General features: G+C 32.2%; 1 long non-coding RNA gene across 1 annotated transcript; it reads right to left on the reverse strand.

The window, feature by feature from the left end:
• Positions 1-4383: 4383 nt before the first annotated feature.
• LOC114271774 (uncharacterized) lies at positions 4384-5296 on the reverse strand. Its single transcript, XR_003632430.2, has 2 exons — positions 4738-5296; positions 4384-4635 (listed from the first exon to the last, which is right to left on the reverse strand). It is a non-coding gene; the product is annotated as an uncharacterized LOC114271774 (long non-coding RNA).
• Between the last annotated feature and the right edge of the window lie 9744 nt (positions 5297-15040).

Below are 15040 nucleotides of genomic sequence, written 5' to 3' on the forward strand. Positions count from 1 at the left end.
ATTAGAATGAAGCTCTCGACATGCTCAATCTTTTACTCCAAAGGACTAGGGTGAAGAAATCAAAGGATTGAGAGTATTTAGAGCTAGAAAGTAAGAACTTAGAGAGAGAGAGAGTGTGTGGATTTAGAATTTTGAAATGTTTAGAGTGAGAATGAGACGAAAAGGTGACTCAAAATGGCCTTTTCTCGGACTGATATGCACAAATTGCTCGAGCGACCAAAATATCACTCAAATGAATGGACGCAATAAGTACATGGGTTCTCAAATCCAAAAGCAAGAAAATGGGTCATGTCTAAACTGGATTGTTATACCGAAATCCACCAAAGAACAACTATCTCTGTTGCTAATAAAAGAAAACAAACAAACCCCTTGATGATGTTGATATAAAGTTCATGGATCCATTAATCACTCTTAAATCATCAAGGAAATACTCATAGAGCACCATTCAATATAAAACACTTTGTTTTTTCTTTCTCTCTGAAAATTTGGACGGCTCAAACCCTAAAACGAGCAAACAATGCACTTTTATAGTAAATTGGATCGCGAAGACCGCTTGAGTAGTGTGAGTAAAGGCGGTGCAAAACATATGGGCTGACCGCTTAAGCGCAACTTGCACTGCTCGAGTGGTAAAACTTGTTTCCCAGAAGTTCAGGCATTCTGTAAAAATATTAGATGATTCTTTTCTCCGCTCGAGTCCACAAATGACTGCTTGAGTGGTCAAATAGCTTTGACTATATTTTTTCATTTTGCTTCGGAGGCATTACCCCTCGACTCCGTCTCGGCGCTGCCTCGAACCCCATACACGGTCAGCGAAGTGGAAAACACAAAAGGATCAAGATCACAAACTTCTCTGCCTAAGCACAATTTGGGTTGGATTCATACATAAGCACTCATAGTCTCACTAAAACAAAAGAGCAAATAAAATTATAGCTGAAAGGAGTTTTATCAAACGAGATTGCCAATTATAAAACCTAACAAGAACGATTCCCAAACTTGCAAAATGTACCACTGAAGGATGTGAGTTATTGTGAGAAGATGTGTAGATGAGAGAGACGGATTGAACTTGACCGGAATAAACTGAATAGGGAGAGACGTATGTGTGGGAGTTGTGGACTTCTATTTTTTTTTTTTAATTAAATTTACGTGATAGACATCTGATTGAGGGAATTGTGGATGATAAATATGCATGAGTAAATTGTGAGAATGAGAGTTATGGAAGTTGTGATTTTTTTATTTTTTAATAATAACATGATAGACATTGGATATTTGTAATATTATATGTGTTTTTAATTTATTTAAGTTATAGATATTTGTGAATTTGTATTCTCCATTAATTTATTTAAGTCATTAGGTTAGTGTGAGACGTTTTTTGGTTAATTTATTTCAGTTATGGGTATTTTTAATTTATTTAAGTTATAAATACTTGTGATTTTGTATTTTATTATTAATTTATTTAATTGAGAGTGGGAGATGTAATATGTGATATTTGTGGGTTTGTTGAGTGAATTGTAGGAATGAGAGTTGTGAAAGTTATCAATTTTTTTTTTTTTTTTTTTTTTTTTTTTTTTTTTAAACAATGTGATGTACATTGGATATTTGTAATATATATATATATATATATATTTAAGCTATGGGTAATTGTGGGTTTGTATTTTTTTTATTAATTTATTAAATTGAGAGTGGAAGACATGATATGTGATATTTATGAGTTTGTTGAATGAATTGTGGAATGAGAGTTGTGTGAGTTACGGTTTATTTTATTTTATTTAAATAACGTTACAGACATTGAATATTTGTAATATATATACATTAATTTATTTAAAGTTATAGATATTTGTGGGTTTATATATATTTTTTATTAATTTATTTAAGGGTAAAACACTAATAAATCATAAAATATAATTTTGTGAACTGTTTAATCATTTATTTTTATTTTTTTTTAATGAACTAAAAAGTCCTATTAAAGTGGAAATTTCACAAAAAAATAGTCACTCACGTGTTTGGGTTTTACTTTTTAGGAATAAAAGTGGATTTTTCTAAATGTGAAATTACACATTTGGACAAGAGTAATGCTACGGACTCCAAAAGTTCTACTAAAATTTCTACAAAATGTCTCACATGGGTGGACACACATTATGTGGGTCACAGGTGGGTCCCACACCCATATAAGATATTTGGTAAAAATTTTGGTACAATTTTTGAGATCTCTAGCATTTTTGTTTGGGCAATCCACGCTATAGCGTTTTGGATTTTTCCTCCTGAAACAAATCTCACATTACGAATAAGAATGTAACACTCCAATAACGTAATACTCCAATATAATACACTAAAAAAAATTTAGTGTACTTTTTTTAAATGTAACAATATAATACTCAAAACTTTTTTCAAACGTAACACTCCAATATAACACACAAAAAAAACTCCTTAGTGTAATTTTTCCAAGAAAAATGCTTGGGAGCACTAATTAGGTGGCAGTGGGTCCCGCCATTAATGATGTGATGTTTTGGTCTTGGAATTGTATTTTTTTTTTTTTTTTACTTTTTTAATGCATTAGTGCTATTAGTGGTGATGTTTTTAGTGGGATGAATCATTGTTATTTTTCCAAAAGTAACACTCCAATGTAACACACACACATGCAAAAAAAAAAAAAAAAAATATATATATATATATATCTTAGTATACTTTTTCTAAACATAACACTCCAATCAATGTAATCCCAAATGTAACACTCCAATATAACCCCCAAAAAATAATAATAATAAATATATCTTTAGTTTACTTTTTTCAAACGTAATACTTCAATTAATGTAATGCCAAACGTAACACTCCAATGTAACACATAAAAATACTAAACAACTTCTTAGTGTACTTTTTACAAGTGTAACACTCACAGTTTGAAATTATACATTTGTCCAAAACTTATTACATAATTTTTGTACTCCTTTTCGAATAGTTTGAAGGATCCACATTCTTTATTTGGAGTGTTACGATCGGAAATAGTACACTAAGGAATTTTTTTTGGTGTTATGTTAGAGTGTTACACTATGTAATTTTTTTTTTTTTTTTTACAGTGTTACATTTGGAAAAAGTATACTAACAAGGTTTTTTTTTTTTTTTTAATCTTACATTGGAGTGTTGCACTAAGGAATTTTTTTTTTTTTTTTTTTTTAAGTGTTGTATTTTAGTGTTACGTTTGGAGAAAGAAAATATATATATATATACTAATGAGTTTTTTTAAGTCTTACATTTGAATATTGTGTTTTAAAAAGACATACTAAGGAATTTTTCTTAGAGTGTTACATTTGAGTGTTACGTTTGGAAAAAACATACTAAGAAATTTTTCTTAGGGTGTTTCATTTGAGTATTACATTTGGAAAAAATATATTGAGGAGCTTTTTTTGAGTCTTACATTGGAGTATTACAGTTTAAATTATATGTTTGCTCAAAACTTACTACTGAGTTTTTGTATTCCTTTTAAAATACTTGAAGAATCTCATATTTTAAATTATTTGTAGTACTTTTGAAATATTTAAAAAATCTTACATTTCAAATCATTCTAAATAAAAAATATTCACGTATAAAAATTAAGCCCAAATTTAATTCTTATAGATTGTGTATCTTATCTTTCTAACATAAAAAGGGGGAAAAAAAATAATAACAAAGATATAACCGTAAATCTAATTTTCAAATAATATATTAAATCTCCCTTTTCAAAATCAATGGGACTAACTGATCTATTAAAAAAACTCTTGGGAATAAATTAATCACCATTCTTAAAAATGAAATTTATAGGTAAATTTTCCTTTATTTAATTGAGAGTGTGATTTATTTAATGAGAAAATATATGATAAATCTAATTTAGAGTGTTAAAATATTAGGTGCAGTGGATATTTTTTTATTGGCGAAAGATCCACCATTTGTAAAGTAATTTGATGAAAAGTCTTTTTATTAGTTTTGGATAATATTTTATTTCTAATTTCACGCCTTACTTTATTTATTGATTTTTTTATCTGTTGACTTTACATTAACTATCTGTTCAATTTTTGTTACTATCCATTCAATTTTTGTCACTATCTGTTCAAATATCTGTAAAAAGTTCATTATCTGTTCAATTTTTGTTTATCAGTCGAGATAACAAACCAAACCAAATTATCAATATGTTGATATTATCTATCAAAATTATCAATCTGTTGAAATTATATATGTTGAAATTGCTACTTTTTTCCTATATGTTAAAATTTACAGAACATATTTCCCTTGTCTGTTGAATTATATCTCTCTCTATTACTTGAATTATATCTCTTTCTTCATTACCTGTACAAATAAAATTGAAATTAAACAACAAAAAATCAATCTGTTGAAAATCTATTTGTTCAACAGATCTGTCCAAAATTTATGATCTATTCAAAATTTTAGTATCTCTCCTCTTTTATCTGTTGCAATCTGTTTCTTGATCATCATCATCTTCATCAACAACAACAACAACAACTAAAAAAAGTAGAGATTTAGATCTCTCCGCAGATCTGTAACGAGAGACAGATAGAGTAAACAACAACAACAACAACAACAACAACAACAACAAAAATCCTAAATAATCTGGATTATCAGAGCCCAAACTCTCTACAAGCCGCTAATCTGTCAAAAAAATAAAGAAATTAAAGCAGAATCAAAGCACACACACACATATATATATACACAAATTGATATAAATATATGAGGAGATTAAGATGGATTTACTGAGTAAGGAGGTGTAATTGGATGTCTGGTTTTCTACATTCGATAACGATTTCAGAGAGAGAAAGAGAGCTTGTATGGGCCTACAGTGGTCAGATCTACTCGGATCTGGCGGATCCACCAGCGGATGAAGAGGAGAATATGGTGGTGTGGTGATGGTAGAACGAATCCACCAAAAGACCGTTCGATCTTGTTCTCCCTGGAGTAGATCTAGAGATCTCAATGTCATTGTTGTTTTTTGGCGGCGGAAGCGGAGGCGGAGGCGGAGGCGGATGAGGATGCGGCGGTGAAGGCCATCTTCAGATATACGATGCCATCGCCGCCGCCATCACCGTCGGTCTTGGCTAGGGGATTCCACTGAGATTGGTGGTGAGGGAGTAAGATGGGTGGTGAGGCAGCGAGAGAGAGGCGGTAGAGGAGAAGATCGGCTGCTGAACAAGGCGAACGAGGGAAATCGTCGGAGCCGGTGGTGGAGAGGCGGTGCGAGAGGGAGGCGAGAAGAGCAGTGGAGAGGGAGATAGAGAAAGAGACGTTGGAGTCTGGGGAGGAAGGGATATAAGCTTCTTTGGTCTGTGAACAATATTTATATATAGGGATAGTTTGGTCATTTTGTCCAAGCTTCTCGTTTTGAACAAAGTATTCCAGTGCCTTCACTTTTAACCAAACAAAATTGAAAATTGGCCTTTTTGCGCAAGCGCCCATTTTTAATTTATTTACGTTATAGATATTATTGGATTTTACTTAATAGATATCTGATCGAATGAAATGTAGGTGATAAATATGAATTGTAAGATAAAACTTGTTTTTTTTTGCTTTTCTTTTCAAAAAAATAAAAATAAATAACGTGATAGATATTAAATACTTGTAATATATATATATATATATATATAATTTATTTAAGTTCTTAGATATTTGTGAAGTTTTTTTTTAAAAATTCGTGATAGACATTAGATACTTGTAATTTGTATATATATATATATTTATTTATTTAACTTATAGATATTTGTGGGGTTTTTTTAATTTATTTTAAATAACATGATAGACATTGATATTTGTAATATATATATATATATATATATATAAATTTATTTAATTTATAGATATTTTTTTAGTTTATATTTTTTTTATTAATTTATTTAAATTATGTGATAAACGTATGAATGAGTGAATTATAGGTGAACTACTTTTAATCTGAAAAATGTAAGATTTATAAAAGTCGAAGAAGATATCAATCCAGGTATAAAAGCGGTGTCTTTCTTTTTTACTTCTCAAGAACTCCTATTTTCCAAGAAATTAAAATTTTCTTTGAGATCTAATTATTATTATTATTATTATTATTATTATTATTATTATTTTGAATTTGAAGAAATCGCTTTTGACGTTAAAAAATAGTTTATATATTTTTTATTAATTTATTTAAATTATATGATCGACATCTGATTCAGCGAATTCTAGGTAAACTACTTTTGATCTGAAAAATGTAAGATTTATAAAAGTCGAAGAAGATATCAATCCTAGTATGAAAGTGGTGTCTTTCTTTTTTACTTCTCAAGAACTCCTATTTTCCAAGAAAATAAAATTTTCTTTGAGATCTAACTATTATTATTTTTATTATTTTGAATTTGAAGAAATCCTTTTTGACGTTAAAAAATAAAATAAAATAAATTAAATTCAAGATTTGATGGATTGTTCAAGGTACATATTCAAATGAATATATGAAACTAATCGAATTATATGAAAAATAAATTAAATTAAATTAAATCCTTTTTGATATATGAAAAGAAACTAATCGAATATGATTAAATCGAAAAAGGGTAAATTATAAATACATTTTTGAGATTTATTTAAATTATAAATTATTCTTTGTGATTCTCGAAATTACATTATGTCTCTTAAGATTTCTAATTTTATAACAAATAGATCATTTTATTAATAAATCATCAAATTAATTAACAGTTTATAATAATGTTAAAATTTTATTTCAATTAATAATTCAGATAATTTTATTATTGTATAGGTGAACAATTAGAAATTTAACTTTTTCAATTAATTTTGTTAAAGAAAAAATTCTAACAGAGAGGTATTTGTAATTTTTCAAACCACAGGAGATAATTTATATTTTAAACAAATCTTAGGGGGTGTATTTGTAATTTATCCATCGAAAAACAAACGCAAGCTTCAAATTAAAAAGTAAGCAAGTTCAAACTATGCAAAATGTAATAACGGGGAAGATGAAATTATCTGTAGATGAGCTAAAAATTATTGGGAAAAAGAAACATATACACACAAAAGTAATAATACACTTAAAAAATGCATATAAAGTAAGAAATAATATTAGGAGCATAAAAAATAGAGAAGATGAAAATATATGTAGATGAATTGAAAAATATAGGGAAATATATATATATATATATACACACACACGCAAGTAACAAACATTGAGAAAATGCATATAAAGTAAGAAATAATATTACACTAACCTTGTAATGATTTTCACATATCATCAAACTTACAAGATGTAACAATAGAGAAGATGAATTATTATGTGCATAAAAATGGAGAAGATGAAAAAATGTGTAGAAGAACTGAAAAATATTAGAGAATATATATACACACACACACAAAGTAACAAATACTGAAAAAAGTACATATATAATAAGACATAATATTACATTAACCTTGTAATGATTTGCAAAATATAACAATGGAGAAGATGAGTTATTCTAAGAAAATGAATAGAGAAACGTGTCTATGGGAGTTATAGGAGTTGTGGGTTACTATTTATTTTTATTTTTTTAATAACGTGATATTAAATTGACAGTGGGATATATATTATTGTGAGTGATAGATGTGGATGAATATAAGTGAAATAGATATTATTGTGGGTGATGGATATGAATGAATATTTTATTATTTTACTTTATATTTTATATAGAGAGAGGGAGTGAGAAGGCCTAAATAATGGTGTAACGCCTCAAAATAATACAACAGCCCACCTCATAATATTCGATGGAAAAATATAAATTTACATAATATTAACCTTTTATTGATTTGATTACAGCATATTAAAAGATGACATACGCATGTATGCATTCATAAATCCTAGATCTTGAATCTATAACATATGACAAGTGTAAATGGATTAAAATAAAAGGAAGGCTATATCTTTCCAAGTCATTGCTTGGGTATAACAAAAGTGAGTTAAATTCAATATATAAAAAGCCCAAAGTTTGCACAAAATAATTACTCAAAAAGAAACAAAATAAGCTCTCGGCTCTAAGTCCTCCCAAGTTATATCCTCGCTGGAGGCATATCATCAACGCTTGAAAGTTGTTTTCCATGTAGAATGAGCTAAAGCCCAATAGAGATACTTAAACATAAATGTATGAAGCTTAACAAGGCCATAAGTTGAATGTATATGCATGTCATTTGCCAAACATTATAATAACTCTTTCAAAATAATGTAATGCCAATATTATATATATATATATATATCAATTCATGAAGACAGTACTTTTATAGTAGAAAACAAGACAGTGGATATAAAACACTGGAAATCTCTAGCTAATGTCTGCCAATAGGCTATACAAGCACTATCAAAGTCATTTTACCGGTACTAACTGGAAGGATCAACACATAATCGTGCAAATTTCTAGACTTTCACTAAAGACATACATGTCAATATAATAAACCACAACTACACTCCCTAACTAGATTCACCAAGGTATACATCTATTTTTCTCAAAATAATACATTTTCAATGTTTACTTATGAAACAATACTCAATGCAAGATGTATGCGTGATTAGTTTTAATTAACATAATCTTTATGCAATTTCTACAACAATCAAAGTTATCCTCCACCGATAGCTCAAAACATATATCTCTACTCAACAGATAATTTTTCAACAATAGATATATTCTCATAAATTACAAAATGGAAGCGATAATGTATATATCCAACTCCGCTCTCATCATCAACAGATACATTCATCTTATCTTTTCAAACCCAACATCTTTTTTTTTTCTTTTATAAATCAAACATCAATGATTTTCTAATAAAACATCATTTACTTTCAAAAACACATTTAAGAAAGGAATTTTCAACATTTCAACACAACCCAACAATATTCACACTCCCACAGTCTTTCTCAAGAATCCATTTAAAAAAATCCATCTTTTATATTTCAAAATCAAACTTTAGATTTAAACCCAAAATCCCCAAATCATACTACCTTTTTAAAGAACAAATAACCAAGCTAAGAATCATACCAAAGGTTGAAGAAATCCCTACCTCAAGAGTAGAAGAAGAAAAGAGCAAGAGTAGAAGTTTGACGGAACTGAAAACAAAATCTTCTCCGATTAAAACAAAGCTTTCAACGAGCTCTACATTTTTCTCTAAGGAAATATGATGGAAAAATCAATGGATTTGGGTAAATCTGAGATATCTAGGCAAGAACTAGAGAGAGATAGAGTGAATAAATTAGGTTTAAAAGTATTTTAGAGAGAATGAGAGAGATGAAAAAGTGACTGGAAAAGGCTTCTCCCTGATCTGATTAACGCACAAGACTGCTTGAACGACCAAACTATCGCTCGAGAGTCAGACACAATAAGTGACACCGCTTGAGCGACCAAAACACCATTTGAGAACACAATGACCCCCTCTCAGAAGTTTAGACCTGCAAAAGACCGCTAGAGCGAAGATCACCCTACTTCTACAAGTTCAGACCTACAAAATTACTAGGAGATCTCAAAGACCGCTCAAGCGACCAAATCACCACTCGAGCAAACAAGAAATGAAATGGACAGCAACTGTTTTGAAAAACTAACTCCTAACCTGTTTTAAACACAACCAACTCTAAACAACCAAACTCAACTAACAACAAGATGATAAAGGTATAAACAATAATTAAAGGTACGAAAATTTTGGATCTAAGAGCATAAAAAGGGTCTAAACAGGAATCGTTATAATCTCCCCCTTAAGAAATTTCGTCCCTGAAATTTAAATCAAACCTTAAACACATATTATTCCAATTGCAATATTAACTCATATTAGAAACAGTGGTATAACATAGCCATTTAACCCATAAACACTACAATTTTAAATTTCCAAACATCGTAACATTCATATATTGCAAAGCAATGAAATTTAAATACAAAATACTTCTCACGGACTTCTACACCGTGCTCCCAATTTGCCTCCTCAACTCCATAATGCTGCCATAACACCTTAACCAATGGAATAGTCTTGCCGCTCAAGACTTGGTCCCGAGTATCTAACACCCGAACTAGTCTTTCTTCATACGAGGCATCCTCATCTACCTCTAATTCGGTCCAGTTCAATAAGTGTGAAGGATCAGACTCGTACTTTCAGAGTATACAGATATAAAACACGCCATGAACCTCGAAAAGTTGGGGCAACAAGGCCAAACGATAAACTACCTTCCCAATTCGCTCTAGAATCTTAAAAGGCCCAATAAATCTAGGAGATAACTTCCCGCTCTTTCTGAATCTCATCAAACCCTATCTTGGTGATATTTTAAGAAACACATGATCTCCCATCTCAAAAGACAAAGGCCTCCTCCTACAGTCGGCATAGCTCTTCTGACGACTCTAAGCCAAAATCAACCTCTTACGAATAAGCGTAACCTTCTTCGTCATTTCCTGGACTAATTCAAGACTTAACATAGGTACGTCACCCACCTTGGCCCAACACATTGGAGATCTACACAGTCGGTCATACAAGACCTCAAAAGATGCCATACCAATACTCTCCTAAAAATTGTTATTATAGGCAAACTCCACCAAGGGTAAATGCCTCTCTCATAACCCCTTGAAATCAAGGACACAAGCCTGAAGCATGTCCTCTAAGATCTAAATGTTGCGCTCGGACTATCCATTAGTCTAAAGATGATAGGCGGTGTTAAATATCAACCTAGTGCCTAAGGCATTCTTTAGGCTCTGCCACAACCGAGCCGTGAAATGCGAATATCTATCCGAGATGATAGTCACTCGGACTCTGTGAAGTCGAATTACGTTCCTAACATATAGGTCGGCAAGATAATCCATTGAGTCACTCGTACACGTAGGTATAAAGTGTGTTGACTTGGTTAACCGGTTGACTATTACCCATACGACATCATTACCCTGCTGAGTCCTTGAAAGACCCATAATAAAATCCATCATGACACGCTCCTATTTCTACTCAGCTATAGGTAAGGGTTGCAACAAACCAGCTGGTCGTTGATACTCGGTTTTCACTTTTTGACAAGTAAGGCACCTTGAAACAAACAAAGCTACATCTCTCTTCACCCTTCCTCCACCAGAATTGGTGACTAAGGTCTTGATACATCTTTGTGCCACCTAGGTGTACTACAAGGCAAGAATGATAAAACTCGCGGAGTACCTCCTCTCTATATGATTCTGGCACATAAAGACAGTCTAGATACCTCATACTTGAGTCAGGATAAACATTCAATCCCTTTTTTACCTTTCTGCTGGATATCTTCCATTTGATAAATTCCACTTCGCAATCATTTTGTTGTGCTTTTATAACTCGACTAACTAGAGTAGGTTGTGCAACTATAGTGAACAAAGCAGCTAACTCGAAGGACTCGCCAAGATGCAAGTCAAACTCGCCTACTACACCCAACATCTCCTATTTCTAGATAGCGATACTAGCTACACTGCTTACGAATTTTCTACTCAATGCGTTAACCACTACGTTGGCCTTTCCCAGAAGATAGTGTAACTCGAAATCATAATCCTTTATAAACTCCATCCACCTCATTTGCCTCAAATTCAAATATTTTTGTGAGAATAAATATTTCGAACTCTTATGATCAGAAAACACCTCAAATCTCTCCCCGTACAGGTAATGCCTCCAGATTTTTAAGGAAAAAATCACTGCTGCTAACTCTAAATTGTGAATAGGATAGTTTCTCTCATGTGTTTTTAGCTGTCACGACCCATACGCTACCACTTTTCCCGCTTACATCAATACACCATCCAAGCCTTCCTGAGACGCATCACAATAAACCGAATAACCCAAACTCCTCTCTGAAATAATAAAAATTGAAGCGGTAATGAGTCTATTCATAAGCTTCTAAAAAGACTTTTTACAAGTCTCACTCCACACAAATTTAATTCCCTTCCTTGTCAATTTGGTTAACGGTGAAGCCAATCTAGAGAAATCTTTCACAAAATGTTGGTAATACCCAACTAAGCCCAAGAAACTCCAGATCTCAAAAGCATTCTTAGGTTGTTCCCAACCTTGCACTACGTTTATCTTAGATAAATTTACAATCATCCCTTCTCCAGACACCACATAGCCTAGAAACTTAACTTCTTTGAGCCAAAACTCACTCTTCCCGAACTTAGCATATAAATGGTGTGCTCTAAGCAACTCAAGTACAATCTGCAAGTGTTTTTCATGTTCCTTCTCGAATGGTGAGTAGACTAAGATGTCATTGACGAAGACAACCACGAATCGATCGAAAAATTCATGAAAGACTCGATTCATTAAGTTCATAAGCGAAGTTGGTGCATTGGTCAATCGAAAAAGCATATTAAGAACTCATAATAGCCATACCGTGTACGAAAATTCATTTTTCTAAATATCCTTTTCTTTCACCCTCAACTGGTGATACCCCGATCTCAAATCAATCTTCGAAAAACAGTACGACCCCTTTAATTGGTCAAACATATCATCTATTTGTGATAATAGATACTTGTTCTTAACAGTTACTCGGTTCAACTTCTGGTAATCGATGCACAGTCGCAATGTGCCATCTTACTTCTTTGCAAAGAAAATCGATGCTCCCCAAGGCGAGGTACTAGAGCGGATGAAGCCCTTACCTAAAAGCTTTTAGAGTTGAATCTTCAACTTGTGCAACTTGACGAGTGCAAATCTATATGGTGCCATGGAAATTGGTGTCGTGTCGTGCTGGGCACTAAGTCAATGAAAAATTCAATCTCCCGGTAGGTTGGCAAACTAGTAAGATCTTTGGGGCAAACAAGTAAGATCTTTGGAAAAAAACATCCAGGTATTGTAGGTGTCCTGAGGGTACCCAAGTGTGCCCAATAGTTCAGACTCCCAATCTCTTGATCTGATATCGCTAGTGCAATGTGACTCAAAAAATGAGAGTCTAAATCGTTCAACTTTATAGAAAATCCATTTGTTGCAAAATATGCTAGAAATGGATTATATCACCAAATCTCACATTCGCCACCTAATCTTTTAGAAAAATTAGGAAACCCATGACTCGTGCCAAATGCCACTGTTGATCATAACCAAAGATACCTTGGTTCGAAACCTTAGATATGAGGGGGGGGGGAAGGTCATGAATTGAGCGCTCCCACTCACCCGATCAAAAAATTGGCCTATACTAAGCCATGATATGATTTTTATAAACATTATATGCTCCTGTTTTGATTTATTAAATAATGCTAAAATTACTATGTGAGGTAAATGAGTATAGATCATGTCACTTATTTTGGAATGTTCTGATCTCATGCATTTTTGAAAGATTTTTGAATAAATGTACAACTTAAAATGAAATTGAGCCCACATACACATCAATCAACAACATTCCAACCCAAGCAACACAACCTTTATCCATTGGTATTCAAGTAGGTATATCATTTAAGTACTTAGCCATATGGTAAGATGCTAAACATGGTAAAATAACATACACAACCGTGATGTCAAAGCTGTAAATGCTCACCTAGTATTCTTCCATGACAAGCCAAAAAATAATATGCTATATACATATGCATGATCCTATACATGATCCTATACATGATCCTATATACAAGTAGCTAATGCAATACATATACAAGAATGAAACTATAGATTCGGTTGCTAAGTACATGATATGTGAATCATTTTAAGGCATGACTTAGCGCATGAAGGTGTATAGGAATTGATAAAACCCACAGATACAAATTAGCCGAATCTTAATGCATGCAAAGCATGGATATGATAAATAAAATATGATGCTATACAGAAAGTGCATAAATAAAAGGGTTAGAAAGACATGGGATTGGAAAATTATTACAACAACTCAAATGAGAAGGAAGAAGAAATGGGAGGGGAAGAAATTATTACAACAATTGAATGAATAATAATAAAAAAGAAAAAAGAAGTGGGGTTAGAGGAGTTATTACAACAATGAATTAATTCAACCAGTTACTGCTGAATCTAACAAATCATATTAAGCAATTAAAATAAACCACCCAGTAGCTCCAGAATCACCCAGGACAGCACTCCCCAGAAACTATCTATTCTGTTCTTGGGAAAAATTATCCGACTAGACACAAAAATAGGCCAATCAAATAGGGAGATGGCCGGCCGAATTCATCTTCCGGATGAGATTTGGCTCAGTGTAAAATTTTCAAAATAGAAGCCACAAGACAGTTTCTGGGGATGCTCATCCCTTTTGCGCCCTTTATTCATAGAAACCACTTGGGGAATAGGTAGATGGGCTATAGCCCTCAACAAATATATAAACAAATATATACAACATATATTTTGCTAAAAAAAAAAAAATCAAATGGATCAAAATCAAGAACAAATTCAAGCCCAAGAAATAGATAGGAACCTACATATTCTCTTTGTGAATAAAGACAAATTAATACCCAAATCTATGCTATTAAGTAGAGAGTGTAGATTAATGCAAATCATTTCTTGGTGGAAGCCTTGCTTTTAAAACAAGGGATTCATCAAAACCATTAAAAACTCCTTATCTAGTCATAGAACAAGATGCTTCCACAATTTTCTATATTCACAAATGATTGAGAAGGGAGATTTCAAGGCCCTTTGACCCAAAATCTCTTGTTTTACTTCCAAAAAATAAACAAAAAGAAAGAGAACAAAACTCTTTCAATATCAAATCTCAATAATCACTCAAGGAATCCTATGAAACAACCACCCTACTCATTATCTTTGAGCATAGGTTGAAACATATAGGTTGATACACTTGAGAGGTGAAGAGGAGGAGTGTAACAACAAGAAAAGCTACTTTATTTATTGAACTTGTGAATGGATGGCTAATAGCTATTCCAAAACACATCCACAAGGGTCCAAAATGCATAAGAACAAGAAATTAGAGCTTAGGAAAGCAAGAACATAAATGAAAAGCTATCAACTCAATAGATATGTGTAGACACCCCATTTTTGACCGACTTTAAGACTCAGGCGTCACCGATTGAGCGCTTGGTGATATTGCATATTGTGCTCGTTCAGAAGTTTCAGAGTCTCGGCTGCAAGCCTTACCTCCAGACTTCCGGACCCTTTCGTGCCTTGC

This window comes from Camellia sinensis, chromosome 11 (assembly GCF_055761805.1).
Source record: "Camellia sinensis isolate YWXY chromosome 11, ASM5576180v1, whole genome shotgun sequence".
Classification (NCBI taxonomy): domain Eukaryota; kingdom Viridiplantae; phylum Streptophyta; class Magnoliopsida; order Ericales; family Theaceae; genus Camellia; species Camellia sinensis.